This window comes from Oryctolagus cuniculus, chromosome 12 (assembly GCF_051225735.1).
Source record: "Oryctolagus cuniculus isolate XC-2025 breed Fujian yellow rabbit chromosome 12, ASM5122573v1, whole genome shotgun sequence".
In the NCBI taxonomy this organism is placed as follows: Eukaryota; Metazoa; Chordata; class Mammalia; order Lagomorpha; family Leporidae; genus Oryctolagus; species Oryctolagus cuniculus.
Genome location: NC_142878.1, coordinates 20054395 through 20069404, shown reverse-complemented (window position 1 = coordinate 20069404; position 15010 = coordinate 20054395). Strand labels below are relative to the sequence as shown.

General features: G+C 51.5%; 1 long non-coding RNA gene across 4 annotated transcripts; it reads right to left on the bottom strand.

The window, feature by feature from the left end:
* Positions 1-1892: 1892 nt before the first annotated feature.
* Positions 1893-4954, bottom strand: LOC149122963 (uncharacterized). Of its 4 annotated transcripts, none has more exons than XR_016217299.1 (5): positions 4714-4954; positions 4460-4538; positions 3577-3645; positions 2199-2362; positions 1893-2115 (listed from the first exon to the last, which is right to left on the bottom strand). It is a non-coding gene; the product is annotated as an uncharacterized LOC149122963 (long non-coding RNA). The 4 variants fall into 4 exon arrangements; XR_016217301.1 differs by having other exon boundaries at positions 4725-4954; XR_016217302.1 differs by having other exon boundaries at positions 4752-4954.
* Positions 4955-15010: the final 10056 nt, after the last annotated feature.

The window sequence follows — 15010 nt, the reverse complement described above, 5'->3', positions numbered from 1 at the left end:
AAACTCCCGGGAAAATGCAATCAGACGTTTATTTTGGTGCAAGAAACATCTTCTGAAATCCGCCTATAGTTTTCTCCCAACCTGCATTTTTGAAGACCTCCCTCATAAATAAATATAAATAGAAGCTCCAGCTAACACTTAGGGCTCAGGATTTGTTTTTTAAATCCTCCCAAGGAATCGTGATGCGATGCCCGTTTCACGTCGCAGTCGCGTCTCTCTGTCGACAGGTAAAGGGTCCCCACTGACAGTCTGCTGCTTCACCTGACCGTTTATTTAACAAGCTCGGGCTCTCCCCGGGTCATTAGGCAACAAAGTGATCTTTATTGCAGTAACAGGATGATAAATCCAGTGACAGTCCCTTAACTGGGTTACTTTGCTTCATCAGCTTTTCTGATGAGAGGGATGAAGCTGTCTCAAATCTTTCTGACTTCCTGGGTTGGGTTTTAATGTTGCTGAGTCCACTGTAACCTGACGATTTCTCCTGATAAGCAGAAGGGCTTGCTGGTGCTTCTGGCTGGCCTCTGACAGTAGCAAACACCGGGTGAGGAAAACCTTGCTTCTGCTCTTTGTACCTTAGCTTAGTCCCTGGCAAAGGAGCGACAAGAGCACCTGTCCCTAAGGACTCTGAGAAATTGAACAAGATAGCTGAAAGCACCTGGAAACAGACAAGAATGCCCAACTGAATTCTGACAAAGTTGCAAAAAAATAATCAAGAGGAGAAAAGAGAGCCTTTTCAACAAATGCTGCTGGACCAAATGGACATCCAGCAGCAGCTCCCCTCCCCCAAAATACACAAAACAAAACAAGCCTTGACCGTAGTCTCACTCCTGATACGGAAATTAATGCAGAATGGATCGCAGTGTTAAATGTAAAGAGGAAAACTAAAAAGCTTTTAGAAGCAAACAGAGCAAACTTTTAGGAACTAGGACCAGGCATGGGTTCTCACATTTGACAACAGCAGCATGATTCCTAAAAGGAAAAATAAGTTGGATTTAATAAAAATTTAAAATTTTTGATTTTTCAAGGAAAAAAACAACCACATAAGCCTTTAATAAAAGGGGAGAAAATATTACAAATCATATCATATAAAGGGCTAGTATTTAGAATATTAAAAAACTCTCAAAATTCCATAGTAGTGGGCCGGCACCACGGCTCACTTGGCTAATCCTCTGCCTGCGGCGCCGGCACCCGGGGTTCTAGTCCTGGTTGGGGCGCCGGATTCTGTCCCAGTTGCCCCTCTTCCAGGCCAGCTCTCTGCTGTGGCCCGGGAGTGCAGTGGAGGATGGCCCAAGTGCTTGGGCCCTGCACCCCATGGGAGACCAGGAGAAGCACCTGGCTCCTGCTTTCGGATCGGCGCAGTGTGCTGGCTATAATGGCCATCTGGAGGGTGAACCAACAGAAAAAGGAAGCCCTTTCTCTCTATCTCTCTCTCTCTCTCTCTCACTGTCTAACTCTGCCTGCCAAAAAAAAAAATCCACAGTATTGCATATCCCAAAATGGAAAACATCACAACAATTCAAGGGGAAAATGAGCGAAAGACACAAAGAAACATTTCATTAAAGAGGACAGAGATATGATAGAGGAGCGCCACATCACGAGCCAAAGTGAAACAGCAGCGCACATCTACCCGGATGACTAAAAGAAAACTGTAGCAATAGCAAATGTTGATGAGGCTCTGGAAGAGTGGCTCCCTCCTCTGTTCCTGGGAGACAGTCCAGCAGTCGATCAAGAAACTGAACCTGCAGGGGCAGGTGTCCAGCACCTACTGCGTGCCACACCCAAAACTCCCACCAGAGTGCTGGTTCAAGTCCAGGCTACCGCAGCTTCCTGCTAACACGCCTACCAGGCAGCAGTGACCCACTGATACAACAATCCTTCTGTAAAAAGATTTATTTATTTGTTTGTTTGTTTGAAAGGCAGAGTGATAGGAGAGAAAGGGAGAGAGAGAGAGAGAATCTGCCATCAGCTGGTTCACTCCCCAGGTGCCTGCAACAGCCAGGGCTGAGCCAGGCCAAAGCCAAGATCCAGGAACTCCAGCCTAGTCTCCGATGGGAGTGGCGGGGATCCAAGTACTTAGGTCATAGTTTGCGGCCTCCCAGGCTCATCAGCAGGAAACTGGATGAGAGCGCAGAAGCAGGTGTCAGTCACAGGCATTCTAACATGGGCCACCCCCCCAAGTGGTGTTCCACAATACTAACCTCACAGCAGCCATCTTGATGAGATGGAGAGAACAGATGAGTGGGTGCTGGGGCTTAAGGAGGGCTGCGGTGAGAGAAGGTGTGCACGAGGAATCCTGCGGATGCGTGGCGCTCTTCTGTTTCCACAATTGCACGTGCATCTACACCCAGCTCAAATGCAAAGGCTGAATTTAGAAAATTAAGTGAGGGGCAGGCATTGTGGCACAGCAAGTTAAGCTATGGCTTGCTGACCTAGCCATTCCATATCAGCGCGCCCACTGGAGTCCCAGCTACTCTGCTTCTCATCCAGCTTGCTTAAGTACTTGGAATGGTGGGATGAAGCTCCTGCCTCCTGGCTGTGGCCTGGACCAGCCCTGGCACTTGGGGCCATTTGGGGAGTGAACCAGCAGAGAGATCCTCCGTTCACTGGCTCTCCAAATATCCACAACAGCCAGGGCTAGGGCCTGGAACCAGGAGCATGGAACTCAATCTGGGTCCCCACACAGGTGTCAGGGACCCAACTCCCTGCTGCCTGCCAGGTGCCCGTGAGCAGGAAGCTGGATTCGGAAGCAGAATGGGGACCCAACCCAGGCAGCCAGCTCTGGGATGCAGGCGTCCTGAGCAGCATCTTGACCCCGGTGCCCTACACCCCCCAGCCCTGCTCTAAAACCATGAGGTGATGCGGCACAGAGGAGAGGCAGTGCTAGCTAGGAGTTCTCACCATAACTCTGACACTTACAATCAGTGGTGACACCGGGCAAGGCGAACTCTTTCTGAAGTCTTATTTCCCTCCCCAGAAAAAAAAAAAAAAAACAAAAACACCCGAGGACAGTCAACAGTCATTCCCCTTTCTCCCCCTGGCAGGGTTTTGGGGGTTTGTTTGCTTGTTTAAGAATCAAATAAATGATGTAGAGGAGAGGGAAAAAAAGGCTTTGAAAAGTTAAGTGCTATAGAACCACTAACACATTCAACGTACATTTATTAAATACCTCTTACTCATCTACTACTGCTATTACTAATAAATATGACCATTTACTCGCTTGAAACCCATGCTGGAATTTGGCATGCAAATTTCCCAAGTGTTGCTCATTTGCATTGGAAAAAGGGAAAGAGGTGGGAGGCCTTTTGAAGCCTTTTGAAAATTGAGCTCAGGGGGGATGAATTCTTATCACTGGGCCCAAGGTATAATTGATTTTCTACACAATGGCTCCCAGGTGCTGCATTTAACACCCTGAGTAGTAGGAGGATGGAAATGCATCCCAAGGTGCAGCTATTACTTAAAATATCTACCTAGTCAGCTCCTTCTCCCCAGGGGAGGCTGCGAAGCCTGGGGGGGCCAAGGCCGGGCTCCACCCAGCCGTGGGAATGCGCTGGTCCCCAGCACCTGCTCCTCACTTACCCCTCGCAGCCGACTTCTCCTCTGTGGTCAGAAGCCAGAATCACCTCTTTTCAGACCTGGCTTGTGAGGCTAGAGAAGAACACAGGGTAAACCCCCCATGAAATACATATTAATATTATAACAGCCCTTTTGCAGAGTTTGCTGTTGCTATGTCAACAAAGCAGCTGGGGAAATTGGGAAATGAGGTCAGCTTTGGCAACGGGGCCAGTGTTTCCTTCTCTCAGAACGACTGGTCTGTGACACCAGTCAGCCTGGGCCCACCTGCCCTCTCTTCTGATTACTGATGGGAAAAGGGAGGAGCAGAACAATGGCCATTAGGGTTCCGTGTTAGGGAGCTCCTGGGTCACTGGAGGAACAGAAACAAGGTGAGCCCGCAGGACCCCTTCCACCCGTGGCCTGCCTTGTGGTAGCCTGGCTGGAAGTGGATTCTGTGAGATCACAGCTCTGGGGCATTAAACAAATGAATGACTAACTTCAGTGTCTCTTCTTAGAGAATAAAAACAAATCCGCAGGAGGGGCTCCACCATCTGCAGGGCCCAATGTGAGCCTCAAATTCAAAACTCGTCCAGAAATCCAAGACCACAGCGGAGCATGGGAGCTGGCGCAGTGCCCTGCTGAACACAGGGCGCTGAGTGCACGGCTCGGGGGCCCCGAGGCCAGGTCTCTGTGTTCCTTATGACTGCAGTTTTTACGGCGGGGGTGGGGTGGGGGTGGGGGTGGGGTCAAGTCTCAGGCATCCCACCAGATGTTTAGGGACCTGCACCTGGGATGTGGAATCTGAGGCAGAGCTCAGCACCCCAGGGGACAGGGCTGTGCGCTGTGGCGATGAGCTCAGTGTCTCTGGGTCCTGGTTCTCTCCTCTCTCCTCCGGCCTCAGACCTACCCTGAGGACGGAACTGCCCAGGCTCCTGCCTTCCAGCCTCAGCTACCAGACACTCATTCATTGACTTGTTCTTGGTCTCCTAAGTGAAGAAAAAAAAAGGCAAACAAAACCCCCGGGTGAAGGTGGGGGGGGTTCTCCCTTCCGAATAGGTCAGGTGCCCAGTCCCCACCAAATCGACCGTAGAGGGCAGGACCCACCCACACCACCACCACCACCCCGCCCCACCCCGCCCCGCCCCGCCCCGGGTGAATTACTGAACAGGTACTGGGGCAAGGCTGGCCGACAGCCCTACTGGTGCCCTCGCTGGGATCCGAACAGGGATGGCAGATTCTTCTCACGGCTGCTACGGGGCTGTCCCTGGCATCTGCCTACGGGTGCAATGCAGGCAAGGCCTGGGATCCCACTGCACTGTGGGGAGGAGCCCTCCGGAGGGGGCGGCCTGTGTTTGCGGTCCCAGGGCTGGCGTCTGAGCTCAGCTCTCTCCCACAGCCCTCACCTATGAGGATTTCCACTCTGAGCTCTGTTCCTCTCCCACTGTAAGGAAGCCTTTGCATGTAGGGACGATTTACATTCAAGAGATGCTGATGAAATGTGATTCAATCTCTCAAAGATAAATGGGTTTATTTTTGGACACACGAACAGGAGGAATGCTCTGGGCTGAGCAATCCTGAAGCAGTAAAGCAGGCTCTTCTCTCACTTGAATGGCCCCTGGGCTCCTTCACAGATAGGAGTTTGTCCAAAGTGCTTTGCTTTGGGGAGACAGCCCAAGTCCGCCTTTGAAAGGCGACCACCGAGGAAGGCACCGGAGCTGCGAGGTGGAGAAGAATCCGTCCACAGGCCTCCATCTGCACCCCCACCCCCACCCCGCAGGCAGCAAGGGAGGAGCTTCCTTCTCTGGGACACCCTCCTGTGGTGTCTCTCCTGGGAGGATGCCTGCCTGCTTATTTCCATGAGCCCACTTGTAGAGGAACTGTCCCTTTTGGGGTGGGGTCGGCCAATACCAGGGCCAGAGCTGTTGATCCACTGCCCCACAGCCATTAGGCACCTGAGGCTCCCTGTGCACCTGCAGCCTGTCCGCACTGACCTGAGAAGCGATGTGCAATAGAAAATGCGCCTGGATTTTGCTTCTTTACTTCTTGTTCTTAATTTGGGAGGCAAAGAGACAGACAGAACTCAGTCCCATCTGCAGGTGCATTCTCCAAATGTCCTCAACAGCTGGGACCATTCCAGGCCAAAGTCAGGAGCTGGGGGCTCCAGCTGGGTCTCTCACTTGGATGGCAGGGGCCCGACGACGGGAGCCATTGCCACTGCCTCCCAGGAAGCTGGAGTCGGGAGCTGGAACCAGTAGTCAACCCCAGGCCGTCTGATGGGGGAAGCAGGTGTCCTAACCGGTGCCTTACATGCTAGGACAAATGCCAGCCTGGTGGGGATTTGGAAGACTTCATAGGAAAAGGAATGTAGGGTCTGCCATTTGACACAGCAGCTAAGATGCCACTTGGGACACCCACATCCCATGCCGGAGTGCCCAGTTTGAGTCCCAGCTACTCCAGTTCCCATCCAGCTTCCTGGAGTGCCCAGTTTGAGTCCCAGCTACTCCAATTCCCATCCAGCTTCCCACTCACGCTCACTGTGCTGGGCGGCAGACAAAGGCTCAGGCCCTTGGGTCCCTGCCACATGTGAGGGAGACTCGGACTGAGTACTGGGCTCCTGGCTTTGTCCTGGCCTAGCCCTGGTTGTCGCCTGGCTGCTCCATTTCTGATCCAGCCCCCACTAACACGTCTGGTAGAGCAGTGAATGACGGCTCAAGCGCTTGGGCCTCTGCACGCACGTGGGAAATATGGACGGAGTTTCGAGCTCCTGGCTTCAGCCTGGCCTTGCCCTGTAGGCCGTTTGGGGAGTGACCCAGCAGCTGGAAGATTCTCTCTTTGTCTTTCCATCATTCTGCCTTTCAAATAAATAAATAAATCCTAAAATAAATAAAAATTTTAAAATGTTCAAGAAATCAAGCATCATGAAAAGAAATATCTCAATAATTTTATTATCAGTTACATGTTGAAGTTTTTTTCATATATTGGCTCAAATAAAATACATTAATTTTCGGGGCTGGCGCTGTAGCATAGTGGGTAAGGCCGCCGCCACCTGTAGTGCCTGCATCCCATATGGGTGCAGGTTCAAGTCCCGGCTGTTCCGCTTCCCATCCAGCTCCCTGCTAGTGGCCTGGGAAAGCAGTGCAAGATGATTCAAGTGCTTGGGCCCCTGAATCCATGTGAGAGACCGGAAGGAGCTCCTGGCTCCTGGTTTTAGCCTGGCCAAGCCCTGGCCATTGTGGTCATTTGGGGAGTGAACCAATGGATGGAAGAACTTCTCTCTCTTTCTCTCTTTCTCTGTAATTATGAATTTCATAAGCAAATATTTTTAAAAAGATATTAATTGCACCTGTTTGTTTTTGCTTTCAGTGCTCCACAGGTGCCCCTGCTGCTCTGTGCAGTCCCCCAGCCGCTCCCCCACCCCCACCGTGTCCTCCCCAGCAGGAACGGAGCAGGAATGCCCAGACCCAGGGGAGGGAGCACAGGCTCCGCCTATGGGAGGAGTTTCCAGAAGTCGGCCGGGACGGGAGTGCCCTGTGCGTTAGGTCTGGGCAGGCGCAGGGCCCTCTGCTCCAGCAGACCCTCTCGGGGCTGGGTCCCGCCCTCAGCATTCAGTCCTCATTCAGGACAGGAAGTTGATTGTGGGGCTGGAAAGATGCTGGATCAGGTAGCAGCAAGCCTCGGTCTGCAGGCCGGCTGCTGGCCCTGCTGCGGAACAGACAGCGGACCCTCTCCCCACCTCCAGGCGGTGCAGTGTGACCTGCTTGCCATGTGGGTGACAGAGCCAAGCAGAGCATGGCCGTGGACAACGCACTATTATTGCTTTGGGGTATTACCTATGCAGAAGGAAGTCTGGGGACCCAGACAGCTAAGGGACACCTCTGCTCCCAGGGGTGGTAGTTGAAAATGACATCACCCCCTGATACCCAATTAAAATTCACATCTTTTAACGTCCACTGTCATCAGAGATCCCTATCATTAAGTCTGAATCCGGAAAGATGCCTCGATATTCTAAATTATTTGTCAGCCCAGCACGGCAAATAAACATTTGTGAAATTCATTTCAAAAGATGTTAACACTGGTGAAACCCACGCGCCCCCAGAGGGATTATACAAATTTCCATGTCAAATATTTGAGGCAAAGCACTTGTAGAGAAACAGTGTTTTTTTGTGTTTTGATGCCTTTCATTTCCATAAACTAGATTACTTTCTGAAATTACTTTCACACAGAGAACAGTTCCTATTGAATTCCAGTCAGTGAACTCCTAGGAGTGTGAGGCGAATAAAATATCACGGGGCCGTGGGGCTTCCCCGGTGCACACAACGCCTGTGTGAGGAAAGGGGGCACCAGGAGCTGAGATGTTATCTCAGGGAGCTCATGTACCCGGATCCGCTGTCTTGCAGTAATTGCTAAACAACCGATTCATTTAGAGCCTAACCAGGAAGCTCGCGAGCTTTCTCCCCTACCTGGCTAACAATGACTCCGGCTCTGTTAGCTGGAGATTTGCTGGCAGGCAGCTGCTTGCTACGGCAGGGTTCTCCAACAGTCAAGTTTTATCTGCTTCTTGCAAACACTGAATCTGCCAAAAAAAAAAAAAAAAAAAAAAATCGTGCACAAAAAATTTGATCCGAGCAAACATTGTCCTATTGTCCTAGTTCTGTCAAGCCTATAAAATTAAAATGGACTTCATTTTCTTAAAGGAGCAAAACATGTGGAAAAAATGGTGGGAGAGCCAGGTGGAAGAAAGATCCTGGGTGGAACAAGACTTGAAACAAACAAGCATTTCCTATAGGTGTGGGCGGGGGACAGAGGGGACAACCTCTCCTTAGATATGGTCACTTTGGCTTCCGGTCTTGGAGTGCTAGTGGGGAGAGTTCTCAGACCTGGGGGACTGCGTTTCTTAGCAAATCTGCTCCCCAACTAATCTGACATTTTCCCACCGATTAGCACGCAAAGATACTCTGGAGGTAGACAGGGCGGGGCCTCAAACCCATCAGGGGTCTGTGGACTCTGCTGTCTAGAGACAGCTTGGGTTGGTTTCTTGGGTTTATTTATTTAATTTTTTTTTTATTCCAGAAAAGCAGAGAATAGGGCTGAGTTTCCAGCTTAACTCCTCTGAGGGCGGTGGCATGTAAGCTAAGGAGTGACATGGTCTGATTTACTTGTTAATAAGAACTCTGGCTGCTGAGTTACCAGAATGAGGGTGGCGGTTGGCATGGCGGCACTGCCGGTTAAGCTGTCCCTTGCAATATCGGTGTCCCATATGGGAGCGCTGGTTTGAGTTGATCCAGCCCCCTGCTAATGTAGCAAACGATGGCCCCAGTACTTGGGAGCCTGTCACCCATGTGGAGCTTTGGCTTGGCCCAGCCTTGGCTGTTGTGGCCATTTGGGGAGTGAACCAGTGGATGAAAGAGTTCTTTCTGTCTCTTTTGCACTTTCAAATAAATGAATCAATCAATAAATAATCTTAAAAAAAAGGACGTCGCAGTTTGTTGGACGGGAGGTACCTGGGTTCAATTCCCGGCTCCGCTCCTGACTCCAGCTTCCTGCTAACTGCAGCCCCTGTGAGGCAGTGGAGATGGCTCAGGTAACTGGCTTCCTGCTGCCTATGAGAGACACCTGGATTCAGTTCCAGCTCCTGGCTCCAGCTCTGTCAACCCACTGCAGGCATTTGGAGAGTGAACTAGCGGGTGGGAGCATTTTCTCTGCTTCCAAATAAATACATAAATAAATAAAATAAAAAACAGTGTGGCTGGCATTGTGGTGCAGCAGGTTAAGCTACCACCTATGACACTGGCATCACATACTGGAGCGCCAGGTGGAGCCCTGGCTGCTCTGCTTCTGGTTCAACTCCCTGCTAATGCACCTGGGAAAGCAGTGGGAAGATGGCCCAAGTCCTTGAGCCCTCGCTGCCCAGGCGGGAGACCCAAATGGAGCTCCAGGCTCCTGGCTTCAGCCTGGCCTGGCTCTAGCTGTGTGGCTATTTGGGAAAAGAACCAGTGAATGGAAGTTTTTTTTTTTTTTTTTAAGTTTTTAAAAACTAAAAAAATTTTTTGAAAATGGAATTAAAAGATTAGTATTTTGGTGTCCCCAATTTTGGAAATCCGTGCAAAGCTTTTCCATAATACACAATTTCTACTACCTTTAAAAAGACCCTGTCTCTTGCATGGATTTCAAAAATTTTTGGCTCCAAAATGAGTCAATCTTTCCATAAACTGAAGTCCCTCTCATAGACCAAAGGAAGAGTAACAAGGTTGGAATAAACAAAGCCAAAGGAGATTGAGGCTTGAACCAGGGTTATACCAGGAAAACCTGCTTGGGTCCTGTCATCCACACAGGAGACCCAGATGGAGTTCCAGCTCCCTCCAGGTTCCTGGTTTCTTTCTTTCTCTCTCTCTCCTCTCTCTCTCTTTTAAAGATTTATTTATCTATTTGAAAGTCAGAGTTGACAGAGAGAGAAGGAGAGGCAGAGAGAGAGAGAAAGAGAGAGAGAGGGAGAGAGAGAGAAAGGTCTTCTGTCCACAGGTTCACTCCCCAAATGGCCACAATGGCCAGAGCTGTGCTGATCTAAAGCCAGGAGCCAGGAGCTTCTTCTGGGTCTCCCACATGCGTGCAGGAGCCCAAGCACTTGGGCCATTCTTCACTGCTTTCCCAGGCTATTAGCAGGGAGCTGGATCAGAAGAGGAGCAGCCGGGACCGAGCTGGTGCCCATCTGGGATGCTGGCGCCACAGGTGGAGGCTGAGTCTGCTACACCACAGCACCAGCCCCTCTTGCTCTGCCTTTAAAGTGCTTGAAAATAATCAACATTAAAAACATTTATGGAAAAAAATGAGATGAAAAGGTAAATTTGTTCTTTTAAAATGGGTGAGAAAAGATTGTTAATTCTGGATTTTTTTTTTTTTTTTTTTGAAGGGAGCCAACCCTTCCTGGGTCTGAGAATAAAGGAGTAAAAGGTTCCCAAATTTGTTGTCCCGAGTAGCTGGAACAATGATGTCACCATTCACTTAGATGAAGAGGAGGGGGCCCAGGGTTTGGCAGAGATTCTTTGTGTGCTATCTCTTTTTAGACTTCCCAGTGGAGAATGAGATAGACCTGTACAATGGAATACCAAGTCGGCAGTTACCTATCTACAGGTGCACTCAATTCTCCAAGCCAGAGGAGATCATCAAGGAGAGAAAGTAGAGATAAGAAGAGGCCCTGAGGCTACCGAAATGTAAATACAATGTCAACTCAGATAATTTTGTCTAGGAAAAAAAAAAAACCTATCTTCTTGCATCCGGTTACTTTAAAAGGCCCCTGAGAACTGAGAAGTCCAAAGGAGACCAGACAAGGTCACCGGAAGTGCTGGCAGCAGGCAGGATGGGCAGGAAGAGAGGTGGTACTGGTCCCGCCCAGAGCAGGATCACTCGGAAGCAGAGGCCGCGGTCAGGATGCTGGGCGGACAGGAAAGAGGCACAGACCAAAGACCAAGGAACAACGCCGGCTCCGTGGGTTTGACTCCTGCGTGCTCCTCCTCACCCTCTTCTGTTCTCCTGCCTGCACTCCTGGCCCCGCCCCCTTCTCCTCACCCAGGAAAGCAGTGACTCATGGACAAACGGACAAACGCCTGGGAGCGGCACCAGCAGCCACCCTCTCCTGCTCCTCCCCTACCCTTGCTTCCCTTCCTGTCATCTCTCACCGCCGCCCAGCCCGGCACGGATTCGGGCACTGCTTTCCTTACCACCAGATGGAGACCTCATGCTCTGACTTTGTCCTTGGAACTGTGCCTAGTACACAGTAGGTGCTCAATAAAGTTGAACAAACAGATGATGTGCCAAAAAGAGGGAAGGGTTCGTGATGCCAACACCTACTACAAATTTCATCACTTCTCCCCGTCTCAGTTTTTTGGGCTACGAAGTGGAAATCATTGTTGTGGGGATGGGGGTCCCCAAATTATGTCATGGGTATCAGGAGCCCCGGCTGGACCCAGGAAGACCTACAGCTAGACTTAGTCCAGATTCCCATCTCCCCATGTGTGGGAATACGAACAGGAGGAGCCAGCGTTGTGGCAGAGTGGGTTAAGACACCGCCTGCAGTGCCGGCATCCTATAGGAGTACTGGCATGAGCCCCAGCAGCTCCACGTCCAATCCAGCTCCCTGCTAACGCCCCTGGGAAAGCAGTGGAGGGTGTTACCCATCCTCCACGGTGATCCGAGGGCATCCGGATAGGAGTTCCAGCTCTGGTTTTATCTTTTTTTTTTTTTTTTTTTTTTTAGATTTATTTATTTATTTGAAAGGCAGAGACAGAGAGAGAGAGGTCAAGAGGTCTTCCATCAGCTGGTTCACTCCCCAGTTGGCTGCAACGGCTGGAGCTGTGCTGACCCGAAGCCAGGAGCCAGGAGCTTCTTCTGGGTCTCCCATGTGGGTGCAGGGGCCCAAGGACTTGGGCCATCTTCCACTGCTTTCCCAGGCCATAGCAGAGAGCTGGATCGGAAGTGGAGCATCCGGGTCTCGAACTGGCACCTGTATGGGATGCCGGCACTGCAGGCGATGGCTTTCCCCGCGATGCCACAGCGCTGGCCCCCAGCTCTGGTTTTAGTAACGCAAACTCGCTTCAGGCTTTGCGGGTTCTCTTGAGCTCCTCTGGCTTAGCTCCAAAGAAAACAGTCGCGAGTGGCAGAGAATGCATTTTCATGGTAAGAAGTGCATTTTTAAAAGTGATTCTTCACAGAATAACATAACGAGTGTGAAGGGAGAATGTCAGGAGGGAACCAGTACCATTTCCCAAATGACAACGCCGCACGTCACGGACATTGTGCAACACGAGACGAAGGAAGAAACAGGGCGCTCGATGGAAATCTGACCTAAAAGGAAAGGCTTTGCTAAATCACGCTTGCAACTGTCACGCAATGCATTGGTCAGAGCAGCCCGCGTGGGATTTGCCCTATGTGTTCTTGTCAGTGGGATTCTTGCGGTCCACGTGGGAGAGTTTTTGACATAGAGTAGAGGGGGGCCTCGGGCTCCAGGCGAGCAGGTCGTCCTGTGCGTCCGAATCCGACCTCTGGAGAGCAACTGGACAGCGAGGACTTCACCACCTCAAGTGTCTCCCGGAAACACCTGCGGACGCAGCAGACGGCGAGGGGGCACCCAGGGCTCTTCCCGAGGGCAGAGCTCCAGTCCGTGGCTCAGGCTCCAGGCAGCGGTAGCTCCCTGAAGTGTGGTTAAAGATGGCAAAGTCGAGGCTCAGCCCGGAGACAGGACACAGAGACGGAGCTGGCCGCAGGGCCTGGCTGGGTGCACTTCCGTTTCCAGTTTTGCCCCCCAAGGGATCTTATGTCCCACGGTCCCTGCAGCCAGTCAGCCCTGGAAATGCCAGTCACCTGACTCCAGCCTCTGTTCCCTGTGCCCACTCTGACCCCATGGTGGCACCTGCACTGCTTATTTGAGGACCCGTGTCCCAGTCACTTGCAAAAACCTTTTCACTTCGTGTGAAAACTAACAAAAAGCCTAAGCTGTGGTTGGGGCTCCCCCAACCTCCACACATAGGAACCCAGGAACCGATGGTTGGACCCCTGGCCCATGAGAACCTCAGAGGCTGCAGGGTCATGAAGCTGTCCATCATCTGCTGTGTGCAGGCAAACGCCTCTTCTGCAGGGGTAATGGGGCCCCCTCAGCCATGAAGAGTGGGGTTGCCCGCCCTGCCCCCCAGCTGGGGTAAGCTCACCCCCCCCCCCACAGCACCCTGGCAGGTAGCACGGGGCGGTCTCCCTTCCCACGATGGCTCTTTGGAAGCTTGGCCTTTGCATTTCAGCTAATTAGTTCCCCGTGAAAGCAAATACATGGAGAAAGCAAACTTTTCTTGGGGATGCCAACGGCCGTGGATGTGCGGTGTTTTGGAAAGACGGCCGAGCACCGCTGGGCTCCCGATGGGTCTTATTACATGTGTGGGCCATCACCCGTCCCGGCTCGCTCCTCACCCACAGGAGCCATCCGGAATCACAAACTTTGCGACAGAAAGACAAATGCAGACATCTTAGGACCAAATTAGGCGTAATTAGCATCCATACAGGAAACTCGCCAGTAATCTGGCAATTTGCAGCCGGGGCAGGACACGTGCGGCATTGTCTTAACAACATGGTCATCAAACGTGTAATTAGCCAGCGGCCAGCAGCCACCTTTGCAGACCGAAGCTGAGCTGAGCTACTGCCAGTCACAGCTCGGCTGGCGGAGACTCTTAGCTGGAACCGATTCTGCACAGGAGCTCAGGTGGACGTGCAGAGCCCGTGCGCGCGCTCCAGTGCGGGCGAACGGCCATGCCTCTCTGGCTTTGTATTTCACGGATCCCAGTGTTTGCCCTTGTTTTTATGAGCTTGGACTTCAGGGGGAAGTCCCACCCAAGTGAGTTTCTGAAGCAAGAAGCCCAGAGCATGTCTTTACAAGCTCAGTGACAGCAATGAAGATGGTCGCCCGTAGAGAATGACCTCGAGTCAGACGTGGGATTTCTCACTGTCCGCAGTTGATTTCAAGTCCGGGAGCCCCTCCTTACCTGCAGGGGAAGGAGGTATGTTCCAGGACCCCAGGGGATGCTGGGAATAGAAACGCATCCTACATATACTATGGACTTGCCTACACATACATACCTGTAATAAACTTTGAGTTGGTTAGGCAGAGTAAGAGTAACAATGACAGGCAGGAGCTATGGCGTGGCAGATAAAGCCGCCGCCTTCAGTGCCTGCGTTCCATATGGGCGCCGGTTCTAGTCCCAGATGCTCCACTTCCGATCCAGTTCTCTACTGTGGCCCTGGAAAGCAGAAGATGGCCCAAGTCCTTGGGCCCCTGCACCTGCATGGGAGATCTGGAAGACGCTCCTGGCTTCGGATCGATGCAGCTCCCTCTGGCCGTTTTGGCCGTCTGGGGAGTGAACCAGCAGATGGAAACCCTCTCTCTTTCTCACTCTCTCTCTGTCTCTCTGTAACTCTGCCTTTCAAATAAAATAAATAAATAATTTAAAAAATGACAACAGTAAGAAAAGAGAGCAGTTGTAATGATAGACTACACCAGCTATGTGAGTGTGGTCCCTCTCTCTCTCAGATCTTACTGTGCTGTCTCACCCTCCTTCCTGTGACAGTGTCAGAAGGAAGGACTTTGCAGCTTCTCCGTGGCACCTCGGAAATGCCACATCACCACTCTTACACTTTGGGGCCGCCAGTAAGTAAAATCGAGGGTTGGCGGGATATATACTGCGTGGCTACATGGGGCAAAAGGACGATTCCTGTCCCGGGAAGGCCAGAGGCAGGCTTCCTCATGTTATCCAGAACTGTGTGTAACCTAATGTCGCTCCCTGTCTTCATGGAGGAACGACACTAAGCCCTGCCTAGGCTTCATATCCGAGTCACGGCACCATTATGTCGCTCCCCGTCTTCGTGGAGGAACGACACAGGACCCTGCGTTGTTCTTTCGTCTGCTCGGCCCTCCCCGGGTTTG